The 26,520-nt window shown below is 43.3% G+C and overlaps 1 long non-coding RNA gene across 1 annotated transcript in view; it reads left to right on the top strand.

Moving 5' to 3' along the window:
- LOC140342784 (uncharacterized) overlaps window positions 1–26,520 on the top strand; it is an 830,340-nt gene that overhangs the window by 518,593 nt on the left and 285,227 nt on the right. The gene's annotated exons all lie outside the window — the stretch shown is intronic.

Genomic DNA, 26,520 nt, shown 5'->3' with positions numbered 1-26,520 from the left:
AGAGACACACACAGAGAGGGAGGCAGAGAGAGAGAGAGGCAGAGAGAGAGAGAGAGGCAGAGAGAGACACACACAGAGATACATACACAGAGAGAGAGAGAGAGACCCACACATAGAGACATAGAGAGAGAGATACACACGGATACACAGAGACACACAGAGATAAATAGAGATACAGAGAGAGATGGAGAGACACACACACAAAGAGACATAGACAGAGAGAAAGAGAGAGACAGAGAGAGTGTGTGAGAGATAGAGAGAGACACAAACACACACAGATTGAGACACACACACTCTCTCTCTCTCACAAACACAGAAAGAAAGAGGAGATGCACAAAGAGAGAGAGAGAGAGAGACACACACACAGAGGGTGAGAGAGAGACACACACACAGAGGGAAAGAGAGAGACAGAGACACAAACACAGAGAGAGATTGAGAAAGACAGATCTATAGAGAGAGAGAGAGACACACACACACACACACACACACAGATACAGAAAGAGAAAGGGAGAGGCACAGAGAGAGAGGGACACACACACACACAGACAGAGAGGGAAAGAAAAAGAGACACACGCACACACACACACATAGAGACAGAGAGTGAAGGAGACACAGGGAGGGAGAGAGAGACACGCACACAGGGAGGGAGAGAGAGAGACACGCACACAAAAAGAGAGAGAGAGGGAGAGGCACAGAGAGATAGAGAGAGAGACACGTACACACACAGACACTTTCCCTCCGGAAAGAGAAAGAGAGACTCACAGAGAGAGTAAGACACAAAGATAGACAGAGCGAAAGTGAGAGAGAGGGAGGGGCAGAGAAAGAGAGAGGCAAAGAGAAAGAGAGGCAGAGAGAGAGAGGCAGAGATACACTGTCACGGTCCCTTCCGTGACTGAAGTTTGAGGATCTGTCAGACAAGCTGCATGTGAGGTTATCTGACAGTCTCTTTGTTTTTACTTGTTTCTGAGTTGTTCTTTGTATTGACCACTCCCCTTTTATCAGGTGCAGCTGGTGGTCATTACTGTTCCTCCGTTTAGTCTGGCCTCACACTTCATGTTATGTGGTTGATATTTATTGCTGGGTTGTGAAGAGCTGGAGTGTTGTGCCATCCTGAGTTTCTGTTTATATCTGCTAATAAGACAAGTTGCTTTACTTTTGGTCTTTTGTGGTTATTTAGTTGTTTACTAGGCCTCAGGGAGACACTGGGTCCTTCAAGGGGAAGGAACCAGTAGTCTCAAACCAGACACTACTCCTAGGGCTATACAGGGCTAGTAGGGACTAGGCTCCTGTGTATGAGTATTCCCACCATCAGGGGATACTCGTACGGTTAGGAGTTAGGGCTAGGTTAGGGTGTCTGCAAGGGGTGACCATTCCCTTTTCTCTAGTCATTTGAGGCCTAGTAGTGAGTAAAACCTTTCTGTTTCCCTCCCCTCCCTGTTATTCGTGACAGACACACACACACGGCAAAAGATAGAGAGACAGTGAGAGAGAGACATAGAGAGAGAGAGAAACACAGAGTGAGAGACACACACACACACAGAGAAAGACAGAGAGATAAAGGGGGAGAGAAAGAGACACAGAGAGGGACAGAAAAAGAGACACACAAAGCGAGAGAGAGGAAGACACACACACAGATACAAATGGAGAGATTGGGAGACAGAGAAAGAGACAGCGTCAGAGAGATACAGAGAGAGAGAGAGGCACACAGACAGAGACAGACACGAAGAGAAAGAGACACAGACGCAAAGAGAAAGAGACACACAGAGAGCGAAAGAGATAGGGACAGAGAGACACAGAAAAAGAAAGAGACACACACACAGAGCAAAAGAGAGAGATGGAGAGGGAGGGAAAGACACAGGGAGACACACACACACACACACACAGAGAGAAAGAGAGAGAGATACAGATGGGGAGAGACACAGACAGACACACAGCAAAAGAGAGAGGGAGACAGACAGAGAGAGTGAAAGAGACAGAGAGAGAGAGACACACACACACACAGAGACATGGTGAGACACACAGAGAGAGAGAGAGACAGATAGAGAGGGTGTGAGAGAGAGACACACAAACACATAGAGGGTGAGAGGGAGAGAGACACAAACACACACAGATTGAGAGAGACACACAACACAGAGAGGGAGAAAAAGTGAGAGACAGAGAGAGAGGAAAACACACACACACAGAGACACACACAACAATAGAGACAGAGAGAGAGTGCGAGAGAGACACACACAAACAAAGAGAGAGTCAGAGAGAGAGAGAGAAGGAGACACAAACACACAGAGATTGAGAGAGAGACACAAAGAGGGAGAGAAAGTCAGAGATACAGAGAGAGAGAGAGGGTCACACACACAGAGAGAGAGAAACAGAGAGGGAGAGGGAGTGAAAGAGAGAGAGACAGATGGAGAGAGACAGACAGACTGACACACAGCAAAAGAGAGAGGGAGAGAGAGAGAGCGTGAAAGAGACATAGAGAGAGACACACAGAGACAGAGAGAGAGACATGGTGAGACACACAGAGAGAAAGAGAGAGAGAGACACAAACACAGAAGGTGGGAAAGAGAGAGGGAGACAGAGAGACACAAACACACACAGATTGAGAGAGACACACAAACACAGAGAGGGAGAGAAAGTGAGAGAGAGAGGAAAACACACAGAGACACACACAACAATAGAGACAGAGAGAGAGTGCAAGAGAGACACACACAAACAAAGAGAGAGTCAGAGAGTGAGAGACAGAGAAGGAGACACAAACACAGAGAGGGAGAGAAAGTCAGAGAGAGAGGGTCACACACACAGAGACACACACACAGAGAGAGAGACTCAAAGTGACGCACACACACAAGGAGAGAGAGACAGGGAAAGAGACCGAGAGAGAAACAGAAAAAGAAAGGCACAGAGAGAGAGTGAGAGACGCAGAGAGAGACATACACACAGGGAGAGACACACAAAGAGGGATAGAGAGAGACACACACAGACAGAGACAGAGAGATTGAGAGAGAGACAGAAAAAGACAGGGAGAGAGAGACACACAAAGAAACACACACAAAGAGAGAGACAGGGAAAGACAGAGAGAGTCAGAGAGAGAGAGAGACACACACACAGAGGGAGACACACACAGAGGGAGAGAGGGGGAGACACAGGGAGAGACGGAGACAGGGAGGAAGAGACAGACTGAGAAAGGGACAGAGAGAGAGACACACACACCCCCCCACAGATTGAGAGATACAGAGAGAGAAAGAAAGATACAAACACAGAGAGAGAGAGAGGGAAACACACACAAAGAGACACACACACACCAACAGAGACACAGAGAGAGTGCGATAGAGACACACACAGACAAAGAGAGAGACAGAGAGAGGGAGACACAAACACACACAGATTGAGAGAGACACACAAACACAGAGAGGGAGAGGAAGTCCGAGAGATAGAGAGAGAGGGGGAAATACACACAAAGAGACACAAACAGTGACAGAGAAAGAGAGAGACACACACAAAAAGAGAGAGAGAGACAAAGAAAGAAAGACGAGAGAGGGAGAGAGACACAGGGATACAGAGACGGACAGAGAGAGAGAGAGAGAGAGACAGAAAGAATGAGAGCGACACGCAGAAAGAGAGATACACACACACAAAGATACAAAGAGAGACCGAGAGGGAGACAAACAAAGAGAGATAAAGAGAAAGAAAGACAGAGAGAAAGCGGGACACACACAAGAGAGATAGACAGATACAGAGACACACACAGATGGAAAGAGAGGGAGAGACAGAGTGAGAAACACAGACAGGAAGTGAAAGAGAGAGACTCATAGAGACAGAGAGGGAGAGAGACAGAGAGAAAGACAGACACACACACACACAAAAAAAAAAAAAGGCAAAAAGAGTGAGCGACCAAGAGAGATGCAGAGAAAGACAGAGACATAAACACTGATTTATCAAGCGAAAGTGCGCCTGGCCCATATACAACCCGCGGGGCAAGACATAATAATGAGATCTGATGGCGAGTGCTGGTGCGCTCGCCTGCTGGTTTACAGCATTGATAAGCAGTGGGGTTGAGAATTTGCCAATTAAGGTGATTAATTTTCGGCTGCGTGATTGAGGTGGTTCTGTACATGTACATAATACATGTATCAAGGAATATTTAGTGATTTCACTTGTGTGTATGTAAAAATAGATTTAAATGTATGTAAATACATATGCATGTATTTACATGCATTTGGGATTAATCAAGTAAGTTTACTTGTATGGTATGCATTGATGTGACTTTTTGTATTCTTCATTATTGTTAGCTTCATCTGTTGCTGCAATGTTTTTGTGCCTGTTTTAAAATGATGGTCTCTATTGGTTAGCAGTTACCTGTTTTCTTACAATGTATATGTAGTCATTGTTAATAAAGGTTTTGCCATTTTATCCGTGATTAATTAGTACAAATGTATGCATGGTTTCCACTCCAAACTGGTACTTGACCCCCCTCGTTGCCTTTGTCCCATTCTCAAAGTCACATTGTCACATTCTCAAAGTCACATTGTCACATATTTGGTATTTGAATGTATCGTGTAATTATTCTGTTTATAAATAAATTGTTATGGTTTTTACTTATTGTATTTTGTTTAATAGTCTGACATTTGCTGAATAAGCTGTGGTTTTCCTTTATTATACTTCACTCATGTTGATTTGCTGCCACTGTTCTACACAACTCCTCTTTTACAATAGTGCTAGATCTTAGCACTATTGTATACAAGCACACTGCCACTTGCTGTCCAAACAGGTTTTCAATTAGCTGTTCAGCTTAGTTGCATACTCATTCTAACACACCTGATGGTGATGTCCAGGTTGCCAAGCACAACATCAAACCACATTTATTGACATGCTCACAAGCGGGGTCAAGCACTGTTAAATACTGGATTATATACATTAATTGAGTGTTTACATGATTCCAATAGTATTAGTATATAAAACTTCCAGGGACAAATATACTTTGTGCAAAACATATTTTATTGCTTTTTCAGAGTGTTTATGCAGTTTAAATGCCATTTTAGACCTTGGTCCACTATATATTTACTTCATCACATCAGCTTGATAGTGGAAGCACATAAAGGTGGATTCCTCCTTTAACCAGAAGCAAAATCATCCACGAATGTACAGAAGTCTGTGATGTGACATTCCAGAGGCCCCCATCAAAGGGATGTTATCATCCAGTTACAGAATAGATTGAATTATTAGGATGTGGTAAGCATTTATTTATTATTACTTAAGGTCAATCATGTTTTGTTGGCAACTAGATGGTGCTGTATTGTATTTTTCATGCTTTTCAGGCTGCATAAGCAATGCTTGGCCAAATCTAAATATGTGCATGTATATGTATGAACAGTGAAAAAAACAAGAGTTAGAGAAGGCTGCGCGCTTTCCTTTGAAGTCTTTGTTAAGGCGATCTCCTATTGATCCCCGATCAAATTGTCTCTCTGATGGGTTCTGTTTACAGCGACGCTGGGAGAGAACGTAACACACGCAGCTCAAGCCTGTAGTTAGATCACATCAAACACCTGAGTTTTAGTAAGACAATTGTACCGTTTTTGACCTTTCAACAATTCATAGAAAGGAAATGCTATAAAAAAAAAAAAAAAAATCACAATTTACTTGTTGAATGTAGGTCTGTTGGATCACCCAAGGTTAAAGATCCTGGCAGATTGTAAAGGAGATCACATTAATGAACCAACACACACACACCAACACAACACCCTTATATATGCACATATTTATGTGCACAGCTGCTACGAATTCGCCTGTAATTGGGACGTGCGCATTCCGTGAAGTTTGTTTTATTTATTTTTTTTTTTTTGGGATGGTCATTTCTTAATCAATTTATTACACCCCACTGTAACTTTGTGGTAGTCAGAGAGGGACCACCAAACGTGAGTGCATTTAGTTGCTCAGACGAGCCATTTGTTTTTTGTACTGCTAATAAACACACAGGCCGGAGCCTATGTTCAACTGCATTTTGAAGACTGCTGTCTGATTACTGCTATACTGCTATACTGACCTTGTTGCTAGAGGCGATCCCACATATCGTGGAGGATGCGGACAGAGCAGTGAAGTTGGCAGCACGGGCAGCCCAGAAGTTGAGATAGTAGTGTTCAGTACACGTTGAGATTTAAAGAACCAGTGTTCTGTCTGAAAATGGAAGAGGTCCTGAAGCAGCTAGTGATTGCTAATGCTGCACAGCAGCAAGCTAATGATGCTCAAAGAGAGACTTATACAGCACAGCAGGAGACAAATCATTTGCTGGTGGCACAACTGGCGGAGGTCTCTCAGGCTGTAGCAGAGAATCGGAAAGTGCTACATGAGGGTGTGCAACAGCTGGCAGCACGGAATTTGGAGGGACACTCTGGAGCCATGGGTAGCCCTAGTACCACCTGAGCCAGCCATCTCTTAAAATTTAAAAATGACACCGCATAACGATGTTGAAGATGTTTTACAGGAAACAAACACAGCAGTACACTATTACTTTGACTAAAGATGTAGTTGCTAAACTTGTGGAGGAGCAAAAGGATGCCATCAAGATAGTAGAAGAGCACACTGAGGAAGTTATTGTTACTGTTACTGAGAAAGTAACTGAATGTATTACAACTATTCAAGTTAAATCTAAGGAAACATCTTGTGTGCCTACCCTGGAGCAAACAGATACTGTTAATGATCAAGAGACAGAATGTTACTCCATATCAGCGAAAAATAGAAAAATCCCAATCTAGTTTCAGATGCAGCTTTTAATAAATCAGGTGAAGATTTACAAAGTTCTGCTGCGGTCAAAGTGGTTAAAGAAACTTTAGACAGTGGTAAGACAGAAGTAGTAGAAGAAATTACTATTGTATCTACTTTGGTTTCTCTTCTGGCAGAGGAATCTAAAGTTGATGTCCTAACTACAGTGGACTCTGGTGGGGCCAGCTGAAATAAGTGTCCCTGTCTCATGTGCAGTAAAGATTATAGAAAGTATTTTTGTGTTGTCTGAATTGCAAGCTCAGGAGACTGCTCCCATTCTGCCTGAGTTACAGGCTGAAGAATGTGTCCCCATATCATCTGAGGTGCAGGCTGATGAATGTGTTCCTGTGTTGGCTAGGTAAAAGTTTCCTCTAACTGAAGTCCAAGCTAAAGTATGGGATCCTGTTTCAGCTGAGGTGGGTTCTGAAGATGTTCCTGTATCAGAGTCTGAATCCCATGAAAATATCTCTGCTACCAAAAAGGTGCGGAAGGAGTTTAATAGACTTTAATAGAATGCGATAAAACATTCACAAGTAGGAATACAATGTTGAGACCTGCTGAGAATTGCATAGGTGCTGATGCTACTGAAGGTGAAAATGCAGGAGGAGAGGTGATGCACAAAAAAGGGAAAATGTGGACGAAACCAGATCCAAGAAAGAGTTGTCAACCAAGTAGTAAAGACAAAGCAAGAACTGGGAAGGACAAAGGAAAATCTAAAGAAACAAGACGTAAAAAGACGCTTTGCAGAAGGTGCTTAGAGTTACCAGAGACAAATTGGTCCAGAACATCGGGTCTTTGTTTTGTGTTTGCCTAGAAAAGGAAAGACCGAAAGGTCTTCAAAGGCAACTTACAGAGTTTAGACCGGGAAAATGCAGATGCCCTATCCTGGACTCCATTGTATGGGGAAAATGTGTCCAACCCCACAGGGTTGAACAGGGAGGAGGGGGGGTGACACAATGCCCCTGATTCATCAATAAAATCCGCGCTCGCTGGAAGCGTGAAAGTACGCGCGGCCATCGATCGCGGTTTACCGCGGTCCGGACTCGAGTGTGCGCGTACACTCGCCTCACTGCCAGCCGGATTCCTGCCATCAGCCGCGAGCTTTTTCAGTTGCTGAATAGCGCGATGGCGTACGATTTCGGATCGTGAATACGAATGCGCGAGCGATAATCCGATTCTGCTTGATGAATCAGGGGCAATGTGCTAAAAAAAAATGACAGGAATAGTGTTGGAGGGCAGGTATGTGGCGCCTAGTATGAAATGTCAAGAAAGTGTTCATGGCTCCAGGGAAAGAGAGTGGTTGTTTCTGTATAGGTTTTACAAAGAAACCGGGTTCTTTAGGACCCTGGAGCCGGCCAAGGAATGTGAAGGGTTGATTCCTTGGCCCAACCCTGATTGGGATATATTCACCTGCGCTCAGGTGCAAGAGGGAGGAAGTGATCTGTCAGAGACAGAGGGAGAGAAAGCACAATTGATTCCCGGTGTTGGAAGGGAATAGAGCTCTTGTTCATGTTTGTTTGCCTTGAAGGACTGCCGTATTGTTTCTTGGACATAACTGTAACTTTGTGGTAGTCAGAGAGGGACCACCAAAAGTGAGTGCATTTAGTTGATTAGACGAGCCATTTGTTTTTTGTCGTGCTAATAAACACACAGGCCGGAGCCTGTGTTCAACTGCATTTTGATGCCTGCTGTCTGATTACTGCTATACTCTGACCCCGTTGCTAGGGGCGATCCCACAGTATTTATATCTATAAACAAGAACGTGGGTGGATGATCTAGTCTGCTGGCAAAAGTGAGGTCTCGCCTGCAAGAGTACTCAGGGATTTATCATCAGGTGGATCCTCGGGTCAGGCATTGTAAGCGTTTAGGCCTATGTAAATAGCTGAAATCAGTTCATTCTTTATAAGGAAGTGAATAGCAACAAGAAGTTGCCTGGTCAAGAAATTCCCTTAGGGTCTGTTCCCAGGTTCCAGATCCTCCTGTCTGTGTCTCCAGTTGCTGTCTTTCTTGTGTACTGACACTGGATTTGACCCTTGACTATACCTGTTCATCACCTACCCTGACCTCTGGCTTGTTTGACCATGCTCCTGTCTCACATTCTGGCACCTGGCCTGATTCCTATCTGTCAGAAGTCACCTGCCTCTGTTTGCACAGGACCTGCTGTGGCAGGTACAACAACAGAAGTCTCTACAAATCAAAGTTGTGGACTTTTCCTGGAGGTGTAATAAGCTCTAGTTCGCCATCAGTCAGGTTCCTACCTCTGCTACTGCTCCTGTGACTTCAGCTTTAGTTCCTGTGACTCCGGTTCCAGCTTCAGTCCTAGCCTCATCGCCACCCTTCGGATCCCCATGCCTCCTCGCTACTCCGGTGACCCCATGTTCTATTGAGGATTTATTATTCCATGTCAAATTCAGTTTGAATTGCAGCCCTCGAACTTTCTTACAGAACGAACCAAGGTGGCATTTTTCATATCCTTGTTGTGAGAGGAGGCCCCCTCTGGGGAAAAGGGAGATTTTAATACATTTCTACAGACCTTCCGCAAGGTCTTTGATGAACCTGGCTGAGCCTCTTCTGCAGCCTCAGAAATCCTTGGCCTATGTCAAGCCTTCCTCACTGTTGGCCAGTATGCTGTGAGATTCCAAACCCTGGCTACTGATTAAATTTGAACAATGATGCTCTGGTGGCAGTGTTCTGGCAGAGCTTTGCAGACCATATAAAAAGGTCAAACTTGCTGGCCGTGTTCTTCCCTCCACAATTGATCTGGTGATCCCTCTGTGATCAGGAGTCCCTCTGTGTCAGGGTAGATATTCGCTTCCAGGAGCGAGCTTGGGAAACCCAGAGGGTCCGGGGTCCCATTAAGTTGCCTCCAACTTTCCAGAATCCCCCTTCTCTTGCAGTGGAGCCCCTGCAAGTGGATCATGCTCAACTTGCTGCTGAGGAAGGTGCTTGCCGCAGACATTAGAACCTCTCTATGTACTGCGCTGAGGAGGGCCATCACAAGTATAACTGCCCACTGAAGGCCCCAAATGCTAGTGCCAAGGGAAATTGGGAGAGGGCTTCCTAGGTAAACCTACTTCGTCTCCACCTTTTAGGATAACCTTTCCTGTGCGGATCTCGTGCAATGATCACCATTTCTGGGCTCAAGACTCTGACACCGCTGGAAACATTCTAAATCAACAACTGGTGTCTGATTATAACATCCCTGTGGTGCACCTAAACCTTTCATCTAAACCTTTGGTGGTCTCCAAGGTAAATGGCACAGTCCTGCCCGGCTGTATCCTACACCGTGCCACTCTCCATGAAATTTGGGGCTTTGCACACTAAGACCATTTCTTTCTAGGTTATTCCCAAGGTAATTCCTCCAGTTTTGTTGGGGTTGCCATGGTTGTGAAAACATGCCCTGTTATTGGGTGGAGCACTGGAGACATACTCTCATGGAGTAGTACATGCTTTCAGGAGTGTTTTTCCTAGACTCCTTCCTGTCCAGCAAGTTTGCTCCTCAGCCACATGCCCATACTGGGAATTTGTGGATGTTTTTAGCAAAAAACAGGCTGAGGACTTTACCACTACATCATCCTTATGATTGTACTATTGACCTCCTCCCTGGTTCTTCACCCCCCCTCACAGCAGAGTTTATCCTCTCTCTATTCTGGAAACTAAAGCCATATCTGAATACATCCAAGAGAATTTGGAGAGGGGCTTCATCTGTAAGTCCTTTTCCCCAGCGGGGGCTGGGTTCTTCTTTGTATAGAAAAAGGATGGTTCTCTGCATCCTTGCATTGATTACAGAGGCCTAAACAAGATCACCAAAGAAAACAAGTATCCTTTGCCTCTGATCTCTGAGTTGTTTGATTGTCTCCAAGGAGCATCAGTCTTTAACAAGCTAGATTTACAGGGTGCCTACAATTTTTTAATTTGCATCCACAAAGGTGATGAATGGAAGACTGCTTTCAATACCCGGGATGGCCATTATAAATATCTGGTTATGCCGTTCGGCCTCTGAATTGTCTACTTGATGATATTCTGGTGTACTCTAAGGATCTGCTAACTCATCGTGACCATGTCAAAACCGTTTTGCCGTGACTTTGGCATAACAGACATTACGCTTAGGCTGAGAAATGACTCTTTGAGGGTCCTGAAGTGCCATTCCTGGGGTACATAGTTTCTTCTGAGGGTTTGTGGATGGATCCTGCCAAATTTTCGTCCGTGCTTGACTAGCCCAAACCCTTCAGTCCAAAGCATATCCAGAGGTTTCTTGGTTTCGCCAACTAGTACCGGCAGTTCATCTAAGACTATTCCTCATTAGTTGCACCCATTACATCTATGTCCAAGATGGGGAACATTGTAAAGTCTGGTCACCTGAGGCTTTCCAAGCCTTTCAACTACTTAAAAAAGCCTTTGCATCTGCCCCTGCTTTGGTTCGCCCAGACATCTCACAGCCTTTCTTCTTGGAAGTGGACGCTTCTTCAGTTGGGGGTTGGTTCCATTTGTTTTCAAAAGAATGCTTCTAGCAAGCTCAGGACCCGCGCTTACCTGCCCCGATAAGCCCTCTGGACACTCCTTTTCTCCAGATTCAACTTCATTCAAACTTATCGAATGGGTTCCAAAAATGTAAAAGCAGATGTCCTTTCTCGTTCCTTTGAGAAAGAGGATCCTGAATTGGAACCAGTCTTCATCATAGACCTGGCTAGAATTGTGCCCACGGCCCCAGTCCGGCTAGATCGAGTTCCTCCAGGAAAGTACTTTGTTCAAAAGAGCCAGCGCGCTTTGGTCCTTCAATGGTGTCATGCCTCTAAGTTTGCTGGGCATCACGGGCAAAGGAAAACTTTAGAAATGTGGTAGACTTTGTGGCTATATGTTCCGAATGAGCCCGACACAAAGGTGCCACGTACATATCCTCTAATGGTTTCTCCATGATTTAGGTTGTGTTTGATCGATATTTTCAAAAATGCCAAGATCTTTTGTTCGTCTACACGGTTTGCCATCCCACATTGTCTCAGATCGGGCAATTTACTTCCTGCTTCTGGAGAGCTCTCTGAGGTCGAGTTGGGCTTCTCCTCCGCCTATAACCCTCAGTCAAATGGGCAAACTGAGAGAATCAATCAATCAATCACTTGAACAATATCTGCGTTTCTATACCAACTCCTAGCAGGATGACTGGTCTGAATTCCTGCTGTGGGCTGAACTTGTCCACAACAATCGTGCTGTCACACTTACCTCTTCCTCACTAAAGCGCAGACGCCTCTCTCCTGCGCATATGGGCAGTTCTGACGCTGGGCGTGCCTCTGTTTTCAGGCTTTATCAATTCCATTCAATCCGCTGGCCAATTAGAAAATAGCCTCTTGACCAGCCCTTGCTATTTAGCTAGCTCACACACAGCACTCGTTCATGCAACGTGTCCCCATTGGGCCGAGCCCCTAATTCTGTTGAGCTAGTTCCTGTTCACCTGGTGCTTAATTAAGTTTTCCTGTGCCCAGCTCCTGCGTTAACCCCTCGTTGTCCAGTCCGTTGGTTCCCAGCCAACTTCCCTGTGCTGTTCCAGTGTTCCTGTCAGTCTGTCGATAGCCCCGAGTCACCTGTGCCTCCTGTTGCTTCTAGTGTCTCCTGTGTTCCCTGTACCCGCAGTGGCCCCTGTGTCACTAGTGTCTGTCTCCTGGATCCCTGGCAATTGACCCCTGGCGTGTGACCTGACCTCGCTTGCTGCCGGCCTGGTCCCCAGCCTTCCTCGACTATCCTTCTGCTTTGTGATTTGGTACAGTGTTTTGCCCACCTTGCTGTGCCCAAGGACTGCAACCTGGCAGTAACCAGCGACTCAAAATCCTCACCATAATACTCTCTGGGGAAGGCCTGGTTACTGCTTAGACTCCGCGCCTTGGCCCTTCTCAGGGTTCACACAACCTCAGTGCAAGCCAAAGCCCCCCCCCCCTAGTGGTCCTGTCTCTCCGTGTGTGTGACATGTGTCTGATTCACTTTCTCATTGCCTCTGGTCTTCATCCCAAGCTTCCTTCCCCTGTCCCTTCCTTGTCAGATGTTCCTGCTGCTGCCGCTACCAATGATCATATCCAGCAGGTTAGGAAAAAGGCCCAAGAGGCCTTGCTACGCTCCTATGCACGCTAAAGGAAATGGGCTGACAAGAAGAGAAATCCTGCCCCACAGTTTTCCCCCAGGTGACAAGGTTTGGCTTTCCACAAAATATACTCGGTTGTGAATGCCCTCTTCTAAGTTTGCTCTACGCTTCCCTACAAAGAGCTGTGTGCATGCTGTGACTACATGGGCAGGAAAGCATGCAATGCAATTAGACAGTGCTAATAGCCCCAGTGTGTGAAATACAGGAATAGTATTCTACAGAATAAAACAGCACAGGTTGTGGAGGGATAGGGTACAAAAACAGCACAGCCCATTTAGGAAGATGAAATAAAGCAGCACAAACTATAGGGAGTAAAATCTGTACTGTAGCAATCGGGCAAAACACCACAAACCATAAAATGATGTAAAACAAATGAATTGTCACACTTGCCTCTTCCCCTCTAAAGCACAGGCATCTCTCTCCTGCGCATGTGGGCAGTTCTGACTATGGGCGTGTCTTCATTCCCCAGATTTATGAGCTTCGTCCAACTCACTGGCCAATCAGGAAATAGCCTCTTAACCATCCCTGGCTATTTAGCTAGCTCAGACACAGCACTCAGCATTCGTGCAACGTGTCTCCATTGAGCCAAGCCCTTAGTTCTGTTGAGCTAGTTCCTGTTCACCTGGTGCTTAACCACCTGGCCGGTAAACCCGACCTTGGTTTGGGGTAAAAACACCTGCAAAAAGTGTTAAACCCGAACTTTTCTCAGGTGGTTAAACAAACGTTATATTGCAACTGAAAGAATTTACTTACCTTGTCCCCGCAGCTCCTCCGGACACGTCTTCTTCCTTCCTTCTTCTCCCGTCGAGTGCAGTGACGATCTCCGGGGTGTCCCGGTGACGTCGCTGCACACGTCGGTGCGGGAGGGGGGGGTGGGAAATTCAAATACCTTTGTATTGAGCTCAATACAAAAAAGCTGTTTTGAGTCAAATACAAATAAATCTTGATGTGTGTGTGTGTGTGTGTGTGTGTGTGTATATGTGTGTGTGTGTGTGCGCCCGTCGATGGGGGTCGTAGCGGGAAATTCAAATATTTTGTATTGGATTCAATACAAAGTCCTGTATTCAATCCAATACAACATATATTTATGTGGTTTTGTCTATAGGTTGGACTCTGTTTTAAAATTTACCACACTAGGGAGGAGTTTTAGAAAAATATATTACTATATAGTATACCAAATTATTGCATTTTCAGTATTTTTGATTTTTTTTTTATGTATTCTTGTTTTAAGCTGATTTTTTTGTGTTTTTTTTTTAATTTAAATTATATTAAAAGTAATTTTTTTTTTTTTTTACATGATCGTGTGTTTCAAACTTTTTTTATACTCGTGATATCTACTAGACCCTTGTTCGGACATATTTCAGTAAGTTACAGGTCTACAATTTAAAAAAAAAAATTTTTCATGAAAAACGGTGTACCACTTTTGGTACAGAAATCTAGACATCAGTGAAACGCCCAGGTGGTTAATCCAGCGTTTCCTCTGTTCAGCTCCTGCCTCGACCCTGTATGTATGTTTTGGGTCATTGTTCATCTGTATTATGAAACGCCTCCCAATCAATTTGGCTGCATTTAGCTGGATTTGAGCAAACGGTATGTCTCTGAACACCTCAAAATAATTTGGCTGCTTCTGTCCTGTGTCACATCATCGATAAGCACTAGTGTCCCAGTGCCACTGGCAGCCATGGATGCCCAAGCCATCACACTGCCTCTGCCATGTTTTACAGATGATGTGGTGTGCTTTGGATCATGATCTGTTCCACGACGTCTCCATAATGTTTTCTTGCCATCATTCTGGTAAAGGTTGATCTTGGTTTCATCTGCCCAAAGAATGTTTTTTTTTTTTTTCCAGAACTGTGCTGGCTTTTTTAGATATTTTTGAGCAAAGTCTAATCTAGCCTTTCTATTCTTGAGGTTTATGAGTGGCCTGCACCTTGCAGTGCACCCTCTGTATTTACTTTTATGTAGTCTTCTCTTTATGGTAGACTTGGATATCGATATGCCTACTTCCTGGAGAGTGTTGTTCACTTGGTTGGGTGTTGTGAAGGGGTTTCTCTTCACCTTGGAAATGATTCTGCGATCATCCACCACTGTTGTCTTCCGTGGACGTCCAGGTCTTTTGGCGTTGTGGAGGTACATAGTAGGTTAGGTTGAAAAAAAGACATAAGTCCATCAAGTTCACCAGTGCTTTGTTTCTTTCTCATGATGTGCCAAACTGTGCATTTTGCCACTCCTAATATTGTAGCAATTTCTCGGATGGGTTTTGTCTGTTTTTGCAGCTTAAAGATGGCTTGTTTAACCAGCATGGAGAGCTCCTTTGACCGCATGTTGTCTGTTCACAGCAAAATCTTCCGCATACAAGCTCCCCTCCCCCCCAAATCAACTCCAGGCCTTTTATCTGCTTAATTGATAATGACATAACGAAGGAATTGCCCACACCAGCCCATGAAATGGACTTTGAGTCAATTGTCTAATTACTTTTGAGCCCCTGCAATTAAGTGATTTTGTTAATAAAAGGCATTAGTTCCTCACATTTTTATGCAATATTTTTGTTCAACCCACTGATTTAAAGCTGAAAGTCTGCAGCTCTTCTGCATTTGAGTTGTTTCATTTAAAATTAATTGTGGTAATGTACAGAACCAAAATTAGAAAAAAAAGTTGTCTCTGTCTCTCTCTCTCTCTCTGCCTCTCTCTCTCTCTCTCTCTGCCTCTCTCTCTGCCTCTCTCTCTCTGCCTCTCTGCCTCTCTCTCTCTGTCTGTCTCTATCGCTCTCCCTCTCTCTCTCTCTCTCTGCCTCTCTCTCTCTAATTAAATATCTGTATTTTTGTTAAGGAAATGCAGAACTTTTTCTGTTTATTTTGATAGATTGCAAGTGGTATCAGAATTAAATATCTGTATTTATTTTTTACAGAAATACAGACATTTTTCTTTTTATTTTTATAGATTGCAAGAGGTATCAGAATTAAATATCTTTATTTTTTCACACAATACAACATTTTTTATATTTATTTTGATAGATTGTAAGTGGTAGAATTAAACATCTGTATATATTTTACAGAAACACAGAAATTTTTCTGTTTATTTTGATAAATTGCAAGTGGTATCAGAATTAAATATCTGTATTTTTTTATAGAAAATTTAAATTTATTTTGATAGACTGCAAGTGGTAGAATTAAATATCTGTATTTTTTTCACAGAAATACAGAAATGTTTCTGTTTATTTTGATAAATTGCAAGTGGTATCAGAATTAAATATCTGTATTTTTTTTACAGAAATACAGACATTTTTATGGCTTTTTTGATAGCAAGTGATATCAGAATGAAATATCTGTATTTTTTTTTACAGAAATACAGAATTTTTTTTCTTTATTTTGATAGAATGCAAGTGGTATCAGAATTAAGTATCTGTATTTTTTACAGAAATACAAACATTTTTATGTTTTTTGAGAGATTGCAAAAGGTATCAGAATTAAATATCTTTATTTTTATTTACAGAAATACAGAAATGTTTCTTTTTGGATAGATTGCAAGTGGAATCAGAATTAAATATCTGTATTTTTTTACAGAAATACAGAATTTTTTTGGTTATTTTGATAGATTGCAAGTGGTATCAGAATTAAATATCTTTACTTTTTCTTACAGAAATACAGACATTTTTATGTCATTTTTGATAGCAAGTGGTATGAGAATTAAATATCTGTATTTTTTTCACAGAAATACAGACATTTTTCTGTTTATTTTGATGGATTGCAAGTGGTATCACAAATAAATATCTTTATGTTTTTTTACAGAGATAGAGACATTTTCTGACGATTTTGATAGATTGCAAGTGGTTTCAAAATTAAATAGCTGTATTTTTTCACAGAAATACAGACATTTCTCTGTTTATTTTGATAGATTGTTAATGGTATCAAAATTAAATATCTCTATTTTTTTACAGAAATACAGAAAGCTTTCTGTTTATGTTGATAGATAGCAAGTGGTATCAGAATTAAATATCTGTATTTTTTTACAGAAAAAAATACAGAAATGTTTTTGTTTATTTTAATAGATTGCAAGTGGTATCAGAAATAAATATTTGTATTTTTTTTTTTTTTACAAAAATACAGAACTTTTCTGCCTATTTTGATAGATTGTTAATGGTATCAAAATTAAATATCTGTATTTTTTTTACAGAAATACAGAAATGTTTTTGTTTATTTTGATAGATTGCAAGTGGTATAAGAATTAAATATCTGCATTTTTTATAGAAATACAGAATTTTTTGTTTATTTTGATAGATTGCAAGTGGTATCAGAATTAAATATCTTTATTTTTTTTACAGAAATACAGACATTTTTATGGCATTTTTGATAGATAGCAAGTGGTATGAGAATTAAATATCCATTTTTTTTACAGAAATACAGACATTTTCTGCTCATTTTGATCGATTGGAAGTGGTATCAAAATTAAATATCTGTATTTTTTTTTACAGAAATTAGTGTTGTTGTTCGAATTCGGGTCGTCCTTATGTTCGACCGGGAATATGGCTGTTCGAATTCGGGTCGACCCGACCTGAATTTTGCTGCATTCGACTACCCGAATTCGGCACTCCCACAATGCACTCAAACACTGGGCACCTCCCCCATGATGCACAGTGCCCTCCAATGAGAGCAGGGATGCCCCCTCCATCTTTGTTGTGGCAGACAGCTGGCTGTCTGTCACTGCATGCCACACAGGCAGCCATTGGCCTATATAAGGCCAAGGCGTGCCTGCATTTCCCACTCCTGACAGAGATTTTGCTGATAGCAACACAACTTTTCTGTGCTGCTTGGCTTGCTTTCTTCTCTCTCTCTCTCTCTCTTTGTGTCTGTGGTGTATGTCTCTTTGTGTCTGTCTGTCTTTCTGTGTGAGGGTGTGAGAGCTGCTCCCATGAATGGCAAGTGTGGAATTGTTGTGGCAAAGCTGGATAGCTATAGAGGGAAGCTGAGTGGAGAGGAGAGAAGAGTGACCTAGCATGCCCCTCTTAGAGCATGCTAGGCGCTGTAGTCCTGGCCTCTGTTAACAAGCCTAGAGTTCCTTCCTGTAGTTAAGCGCCCGCCCTTTCTTCTGAAGACAGACTTGATTGACCCTGTTGTATGGGTTCTTCTGAAGGAGGAGAAACGGGAGGGGCTGGAGGTTCCAGAGGCCGCTGAAAGGATGGTGCTAATCGGGGAAAGTGACCCTTACGCGAGCAAGATCTCCCCTGGAAACAATCTTGAAAACAGATATCAAACTGCATGGCCAGGGAGGTCAGGTCATCCAAAGAGGAGGGAATTTCTCAACAAACCAGCTCATTCTTGATGCAGTCTGGCAGGCTTTGCCACAAGGTACCATGGAGCGCCTCATTGTTCCAGGTGAGCTCAGCTGCCAGGGTTCGAAATTTGACTGCAAACTATCCTGCAGTGAGCTACCCTTAAATGAGACAAAGGAGTGCGCCAGCCGCTGAGGTGGAACGAGCCTTTTGAAAAAAGGTGCTCTTGAAGAGGGCCAGGAAGGCCTCAATGCTATTAGTCACAGCATTCTTCCATTCCTGAAAGGGGGAGCCTTGGGAGCAAGTTCGCTGTAATCAGCGATATGCATGCTGCCCAAGCCGGACCCAGATTCCACCTTGTGGTCCAACTATCACTCGATTTCATTACTGTTAAGGCGATCTTCTATTGATCCCAGACCAATATTTCCCTCTTTTTCCAATAGCTTCTGTTTACAGCGCTGGAAGGATGTAACACACGCAATTTAATGCATTCTCAAAACTTTGTTTGCAGACAGTTTATATAACAGTTCAAAGGCATGATCACATGACTACAGGCAATTGGCAGACATAACAGATGTCCTTGTGGTTCTCCTAGAACAATATATTTTTGTCAAAGTAACAGATATATGGCCATAGGGAGGACAGGAAGAGTTTGAAGGCAAAAGGGGGGAGCAGACGCTGGTTTACTGATAAGAAGAGTACAACTAGTTTCAACATAATTCAATCATCTACAAAAATAATTAACTACAGGAATCGGCAAAATTCCTCAGCTCCTTACTATTACTAAATTTAGATGTTAAGCTATTGGCATCTATCCTGACCACACGTTTACATGGGGCATAACTCAGCTGATCGGTCTTGATCAAACGAGCTTTATCCCCAAAAGGGAGGCAGGCTACAATATTCGCAGAATCCTGCATCTTGCGTATTATCCTCACACTAAGAAGGTACCAGCTTTCCTCCTTAGCTTAGATATTAAAAAGCCCTTCAACTCTGTTTTGTTGCCATACATCACTCACCTCCTAGGGCGATGGGGCTTTGACCCTCATTTCTGCAGTTGGGTCTCTGGCTCACTGGAGCACAGGCAATTAGAGACCATCCAGACATTACAGGTATCGAGAAAGGTGGTATTTCCCATAAACTCAGTCTCCTTGCTGATGATGTGCTATTATGCCTATCCAACCTTCTGGTTTCCCAGCCTAGCCTTATGTCTCTTCTCCAAAAATGTAAAAAGTTTTCTGGCCTAATACTAAACTTTACCTTATCGGTTGCAACACTGTCTGCCATCCAAGCCTCCTTTCCATTTAAATGGGAGGAACGCCTTCTGCGTTATGTGGGAGTGTATATTACCCCTTCCTATCATACTATGTATGCCGTTAACATTCCAGAGTTTGTCCTCCACTTGACCCCTCTGCTTGAGTCCTGGAAGAGGTATTAAATATCCTGTCTGGGGCGTATAGCGTCAATAAAAATGACATGGTTGCCAAAACTGCAGTATCCCATGAGGGTGTTGCCAATCAAATTCCCCACTATCATTAACACACTACAAAAAAGGATGCTGACCTTTATCTGGGACTCACGCAAACCTTGCATATCCCGGCAGACTCTTTATAGACCGCGGGGTCAGGGGGGACCATCGGTACTTTATCTCCCATCTTACAGCTGCAGAACAACTTGCCCCCCTGACAGCTTACCATGTACGGCCTAGTTTGCCACAGTGGGTCTCCATGGAGGTGGGGGAAATATTACCAGTATTGGTGGAAACTTTTCTGTGGATCCCCTCCCGCCTGCACATTACCAACCCAATTTTGCAGCACTCCCTCTAAGTATGGGTGTGAAAGATGAGTGGTCTAGAATCCACACACTCCCCACTCTTCACTATCATTGGGAACCCAGTGTTCCCACCGGGATTAGAAGACTCGCAACAATTTCAATGGTGGGTAGACCATGACCTTTATAGAATCCTCCACTTTCTGGGCCTCTTTGGAATTTGAAATTTAGAGACCCTCAGGGAGAAGTACCCACTCTCATCCTCAGAGACTTTCCGACTAATGCAAGTTATTCACTTCATTCAGACCCGACTGAGGATCCCCTCCTCCCCTGGAACATTGTCGGTCTTCGAGCGTTCGAGACCCACAGGCGAAAGGGGCGATCTCAGCTCTTTATAATGTCTTGGTGCAGAGCCGCACCTCAGTGCCGTTGTCCTACATGGACCACTGGGAGAGGGACATGGGTGTGACCATGGAGCAGGAGGATTGGGAACAAATATGGGATAAAATGGCCCACTGCAGTATCAACGCTTCGGCTTACGCAAACGAGTTGCTGATGCGCTGGTACATGGTGCCAGTCCGTATATCTAACATGAAACCCGATCATCGGAACACCTGTTTCCAAGGCTGCAGTGTGCCTGGTACCCTATACCATATTTGATGGGAATGCCCTAAGATACTGAGTACATGTATACCAAATTGCGTACACATTGATGGGCGGCTCTTTCCCTCAACGCCTAGTAGAGGCTTTACTTAACTCGAAACTAGAGGTATGCACCTCCATGCAGTTCCGATTACTTACTCACCTGTTCACTGCAGCCAAGGTGGTGCTAGTGAAGGCCTGGTGGTTCGCCACCCTCACTATAGCTAAGGTTAAACAAAAGATGTCCTAGTTCCTGGTGAATAAAAAAATGCATGCTATACTTACTGACTCGTAATGAGCTCGTTTTTTAGGGTGTGGTCACCTTGGATTGAGTACTATATGCCAATGGGGTGGGATCAAACACATCTGACACTATAAAGCGCCATATCCTGTGACCAAACTCCCTCGCAGGGAACTATTGTTAGAGCTTGGAATGACCTGATTACCAGTCCTATCCCCTCGGTAAAAAAGTAATATTTTTATAAATTATTATTTGGGCGTATTAGAACAAAATTTTTTTATTCTGTATTATAAAAAGCTTGTGTATTTATTCAAAAATCTTCATATACAAGTCCATACATTTAAATATGGTCATACATAGAGAACAAAAACAATATGCTAATACAACTCATGAATAATTGCTTCTGGGCAGTCTCGGACCCCAAAATAGCATCAACTCTGTCAAGTAAGATAGATAAACAACATATGTTCTGCCCTTCACTTGTTCAGTCACATACATGAATATGACATCATATAAAATTATGGCTTGATCGAAAAATTCCTCCTCTTGAGGGTGAGACTTATTCGATCCCTTAAAAGTTCATAGGCTGACGTAGTCAACTATTCATTAAATTGATACAATTGAAGTCAATCGACACTACTATAGTGTTATTATTGTATGTTTGTAAATTTATGTTATAAATTTTTGGTAAACAGATTATATAGTTATTAACTAATTATCTATACCTATTCTATCACATTGATCTCTCTTCTTTCAATCTCATTTGTCTCATATTGATCAAGAAATATTCCTCAATTTACATTTCGTTTAAGCAACTTGAACCTTCTAGATAAAAGTCACTTGTATGCAAATACTTTCATATGTATAATAGAGTAGACTTTTCCTCATCATTTATCTTTTGCCTTTAACACAAACCTTTATTATGTTGGTCATCATCAGGGGGCTATTTAGTCTTCTTTGGATACTGGTCACAGGCTATTCTCCAGGTCATCACTGTACTTCTCATCCTATCGATAGTAATCATTCTTTACCTAAAACTTGAGATTATTGACTATCAGGATCAACATTTTCATCAGTCACACATAGCAACTTTTCTTCCGGAGCATTGATTTCAGCAAATCAGTTTGACATCTGACAATGAGGCAATCTATCAAAATAAACAAAAAAGTTTCTGTATTTCTGTAAAAAAAATAGATATTGAATTCTGATACCACTTGCTATCAAAAAAAGCCATAACATTTTTGTATTTCTGTAAAAAAAATACAGATATTTAATTCTGATACCACTTGCTATCAAAAAAGCCATAACATTTTTGTATTTCTGTAAGAAAAATACAGATATTTAATTATGATACCACTTGCAATCTAGCAAAATAAAAAAAAAAATCTGTATTTTTTACAGAAATACAGAAATTTTTATGGCTTTTTTGATAGATAGCAAGTGGTATCAGAATTAAATATCTGTATTTTTTTACAGAAATACAGAAATTTTTATGGCTTTTTTGATAGATAGCAAGTGGTATCAGAATTAAATATCTGTATTTTTTTTACAGACATACATTACCATTTAACATGTGTAAAGTGACATGTTGTCATTCCTGTAGGCCATAGTATCATAGTCCATTAGTTCAACCAACATAAAATTATTTCTTTAACATGCACGGAGATAACAAACGTTTGAATTGTCTCTTCCTTTATGTCATGGTTCCACAGGGCAGAGTGGTGGACCCTTTGTGTCAACAGCCCAGTGAGTGGAGACGTGCATGGGGCGCTGAGTCTAAGCAACAGCTCGGTCTTCTCCAGAGCCTCTAGAGGTGAGGATGTTGTGCGGCGAGCTGCTGCAAGGTTGCAGCCCCCATCCCCGCCAAGGCTGGTGACTGCTAACTAGCAGGAACAAAGAGTGGTGCCGGAGTGAGGGACAGAGAATGGTCAGACAAGCCAAAGGTCAGGGCAGGCAGCAATCTGGAATAGTCAGGAAACAAGCCATGATTGGTACACAAAGAATTCAGGAACAGGAAGCACAAACTGGAACAGCGGAAACCTGAGAGCAGAACCAAAAGGAACTCCTTGTTCAGGCAACTTCCTGTTGCCAGTCACTTCCTTATAAAGTGAAGGTCATGTGATGGATGAGGCCATGTGAGCTGCAGACATCCTAACCCAACCACCCGAGGGAGTACTGGAGAGGAGGTAGCTCAGGTGCTGTTCGCATGTTTGTCAGCAGGTGGAGTGTGTCTGTGGAACACTCTAGTCCTCTGAGGCAAGGGGGCAGCTGACAGGGAGTCAAATGACCTGGATCAGTAAGTAAGCAGTGACTGGAATCCCTGAGCAGAGCTGGTGCTGGCACCAGGGTAATGCAAGGTGGGTGACACTAAGCAGGACACAGATCCTCTGGTCCTGCGGGGATCTGTAACAGTACCCCTCCCCCCCCTGCCAGCCAGGTCCCCTTTCGGGCTTATCAGGAATTTCTTGAGTAGGAGGGGAGCATGGATAACCTTTGAAGGGACTCAGGAACGTTCCTCGGGACCGCGGCCCTTCCAGTGTATCAAATATTGCACAGAACCCCATAGGAGTCTAGAATCCAAGATCTGTTCTACCTCATACTCCTCTTCTGAGGCAACAGGGCTAGGGTCAGGAGGTACAGACGTTTTGGAGAAGCTGTTGAAAAATACTGGTTTAAGGAGTGAAACATAAAAAGAATTATGAATTTTCGGGGATGGAAGTTAGCTTTAACTTATAGGTGACTGGGTTAATTTTAACCGAAACAGAAAAAGGACCTATGTATCGTGGAGCAAGCTTAGGAAAAGGCATCCGCAGCCGAATGTGCTTAGTGGAAAGCCATACTTAATCACCTGGAGAAAACTGGTGTGCAGTTCTCTTTTTGTCAGCCAATCTCTTGTAACATGCTGAAGAGCGTTTAAAATTTTCTTCTTTCTCCAAACCTGCTGGATGTAGTCAGCGGTAGCAGCTGCAGCAGGAACATTAGATGAGCAAAGGACAAGAGAAGAGAGCCTGAGGTGATGATCAGAGACGATAAAGAAGGGACTGTGGATTCATTGGAACTGTTGTCGTGGGCCAACTCAGCCCAAGGCAAAAGGTCTGCCCAGTTGTCTTAATGAGATCTCACATACAGAGAGAGATATTGCTCCAGGGACTGATTAACCCTCTCTGTTTTGGCCATTGGACTGAGGGTGGTAAGCAGAAGCTTAATTTGATTTCCAGTAGGTCGCAGAGGGCTCTCCAGAAACAAGAAGTAAATTGGACTCCGCGATCAGAAACAATGTGAGATGGTAAACCATGTAGACAAATGATCTCCTTGAAATGGATGAAATGGGCCATTTTCTAAAAGCGGTCAACCACGACCTAAATTGCGGAAAATTAATTAGAGGGCGGAAGATCAGTCCATGGAGATGTCGGTCCATGGTTGTTCTGGAACAGGAAGAGGGAATAAAGGACCAGAGGGGGGCCTTCGAGGTACCTTGTGGCGGGCACACTCAGTGCGTGCAGCCACAAAATCAATTACACCTTGTTTAAAATTAGGCCACCAGAGTTCGCAATTGATCAGTTCAAAGGTTTTCCGTTGCCATGGTGTCCAGCCAACTTGGAAGCATGCCCCCACTGAAGGACTAATGAGTGCTGGTCTTTTGGAACAAAGGACTTTTCTGGAGGCATTTGATCAAGCTGGTAAGGGGCCATGGGCACAATCAGAGCAGGATCAATAACAGATGTAGGTTCTGATTCACGGTTCTCCTTTTCAAAGCCTTAACATTCTTAGAGCCTGGACGATAAGGGAGTATAAAGTCAAACCTGGAATAGACATTTCTCTGGCTTTGCATAAAGTCCAATGTTCGGAAGTCGCTGCATGACTGTCTTGACATGGTAGCAGTGTGTTGACATATCCTTGAAATAAACCAAAATGTCATCCAGGTATACAACCACACAAACATAAAAAAGATCCCGGAAGATATTATTCAAGAAATTCTGGAAGACAGCTGGAGCATTGCAGAGCCCAAACTGCATTACCAAATATTCGTAGTGGCCATAACAGGTATTGAAGGCAGTCTTGCATTGTAGACACAATTGTAGACACCCCGTAGGTCAAGCTTGGTGAAAACAGACGCTCCCTGTTTTTAATGGTAATTTTATTTAGGCCCCTGTAATCTATACAGGGACGCCGGGAACCATCCTTCTTCTGCACAAAGAAGAAGCCCACTCTCACTGGGGAGGATGACTTTTGGATGAAGCCCCTTTCCAAATTCTCTTGAATATTTACTCTGCCATGGCGTTGGTTTCTGGGAGGGAGAGAGGGTAAACTCTGCCCTGAGGAGTAGAGCAACCAGGGACCAGGTCTTTAGCACATATAAGGACAGTGAGGTGGTAGAGTCTCAGCCTGCTTTTTGCTGAAGACATCCGCAAATTCCCAATATGGTCTTGGGGCACCACAGGAATATTGTACTGAGACTAGCTGCTGATTAAATAAAGTTCCCATTCCAAAAAGGCTTGCGACCAGAATTTCAGGTTGTTACATGAGGAAATGTAATCCTGGAAGGTAGAGAACACCCTTCCAATTTTTGTAGGCACTAGCATTTAGGGGCTTTCTGTGAGCAGTTTAAAGAGGAAGTAAACTCAAAACTCACCCAAAACAAAAAAAAAAAATACACTTACCTTCAATCCCGCAGAGCAGTCAATCGGTCCGGAGGTCTCTTCCATCAGGCCCCACGTTGTCCTGGAATCCGTCTTCAGGCAGCCGCTCCGGGCGCTGCCATCTTCTCCTGTTCTTCTTCAAACGTCACCCGACACAGGTGTGAGATCCAGTGATGTATATGGGGAAAAAAACTTGCCGATTTCCCTGCGCATGTGTGAGATCGTCATTTTTTTTTTCCTTTTAACGAAAGTGCTGCTTCTGCGCATTTCCGAGATGCTCGGCCTTGCGCAGAAGGCGCACTCAAGAACCTCTCGGAATGAACGACAATGGTATCCTGGGAGGCTCTGCGCTCCCATTCATAAGCGATCGAGAATTAGGAGGCGGTGCTCCCTAAAAGGGTGTTGCACTTAAAAAAACAAACAAACAAACAAACAGAATTTTACCTTACATTAAAGGGTTGTCTACCCTTTTATGTAAAGTAAAAATTCTGAGTTATGGTAAGCTTTAATTTGTAGTGGCCCTGTCCAGCACAGTACAGACAGAGGTTCTGGTCTTGGCGGCGAGCTCGTTCCTTTGGAGAGAGTTGTGCCTGATCCACTGGCATGGGCTCAACCACTGGAGGAGTGGCATGCTGAAATTTTTGGGCCAATTTGATGGAACGCCAGACTCTTTCTTTGGGTCTAGGGATGAGCCTCTGGCATTCTCGTGAAAATTTCCTCGAACTTCCGATGGGTCAGCGAAACTTCAGCAAACTGATTTCGTGAAACCATCGGAAGATCGAGGAAATCATTACAGGAGGATTCTCAGGGCTGCATTAAATCTTGCAGCCCTGGGAATCCTCCTGTTTGTGGTCCCTGGCACTAGAGGCTAATTAACCTCTAGTGCCCGGGGATCGCAGTGGAACTGCAGATGAATTCTCAATGGAGTTTCTCTATTGAGTGTTCATCTGCAGTTCAGTTCCCACGGTCACCGGGCTGATAAGTATAAGGAAACTTGTCCCCATTTAACCTCTAGTCCCGGAACCGCACACTGAGCTGACTTTTAATTCAAATTCAAGCTTGATCGGCTCAAATTTAA

This window comes from Pyxicephalus adspersus, chromosome W (assembly GCF_032062135.1).
Source record: "Pyxicephalus adspersus chromosome W, UCB_Pads_2.0, whole genome shotgun sequence".
Taxonomy (NCBI): Eukaryota; Metazoa; Chordata; class Amphibia; order Anura; family Pyxicephalidae; genus Pyxicephalus; species Pyxicephalus adspersus.
This window is presented reverse-complemented; position numbering and strand designations above follow the sequence as displayed.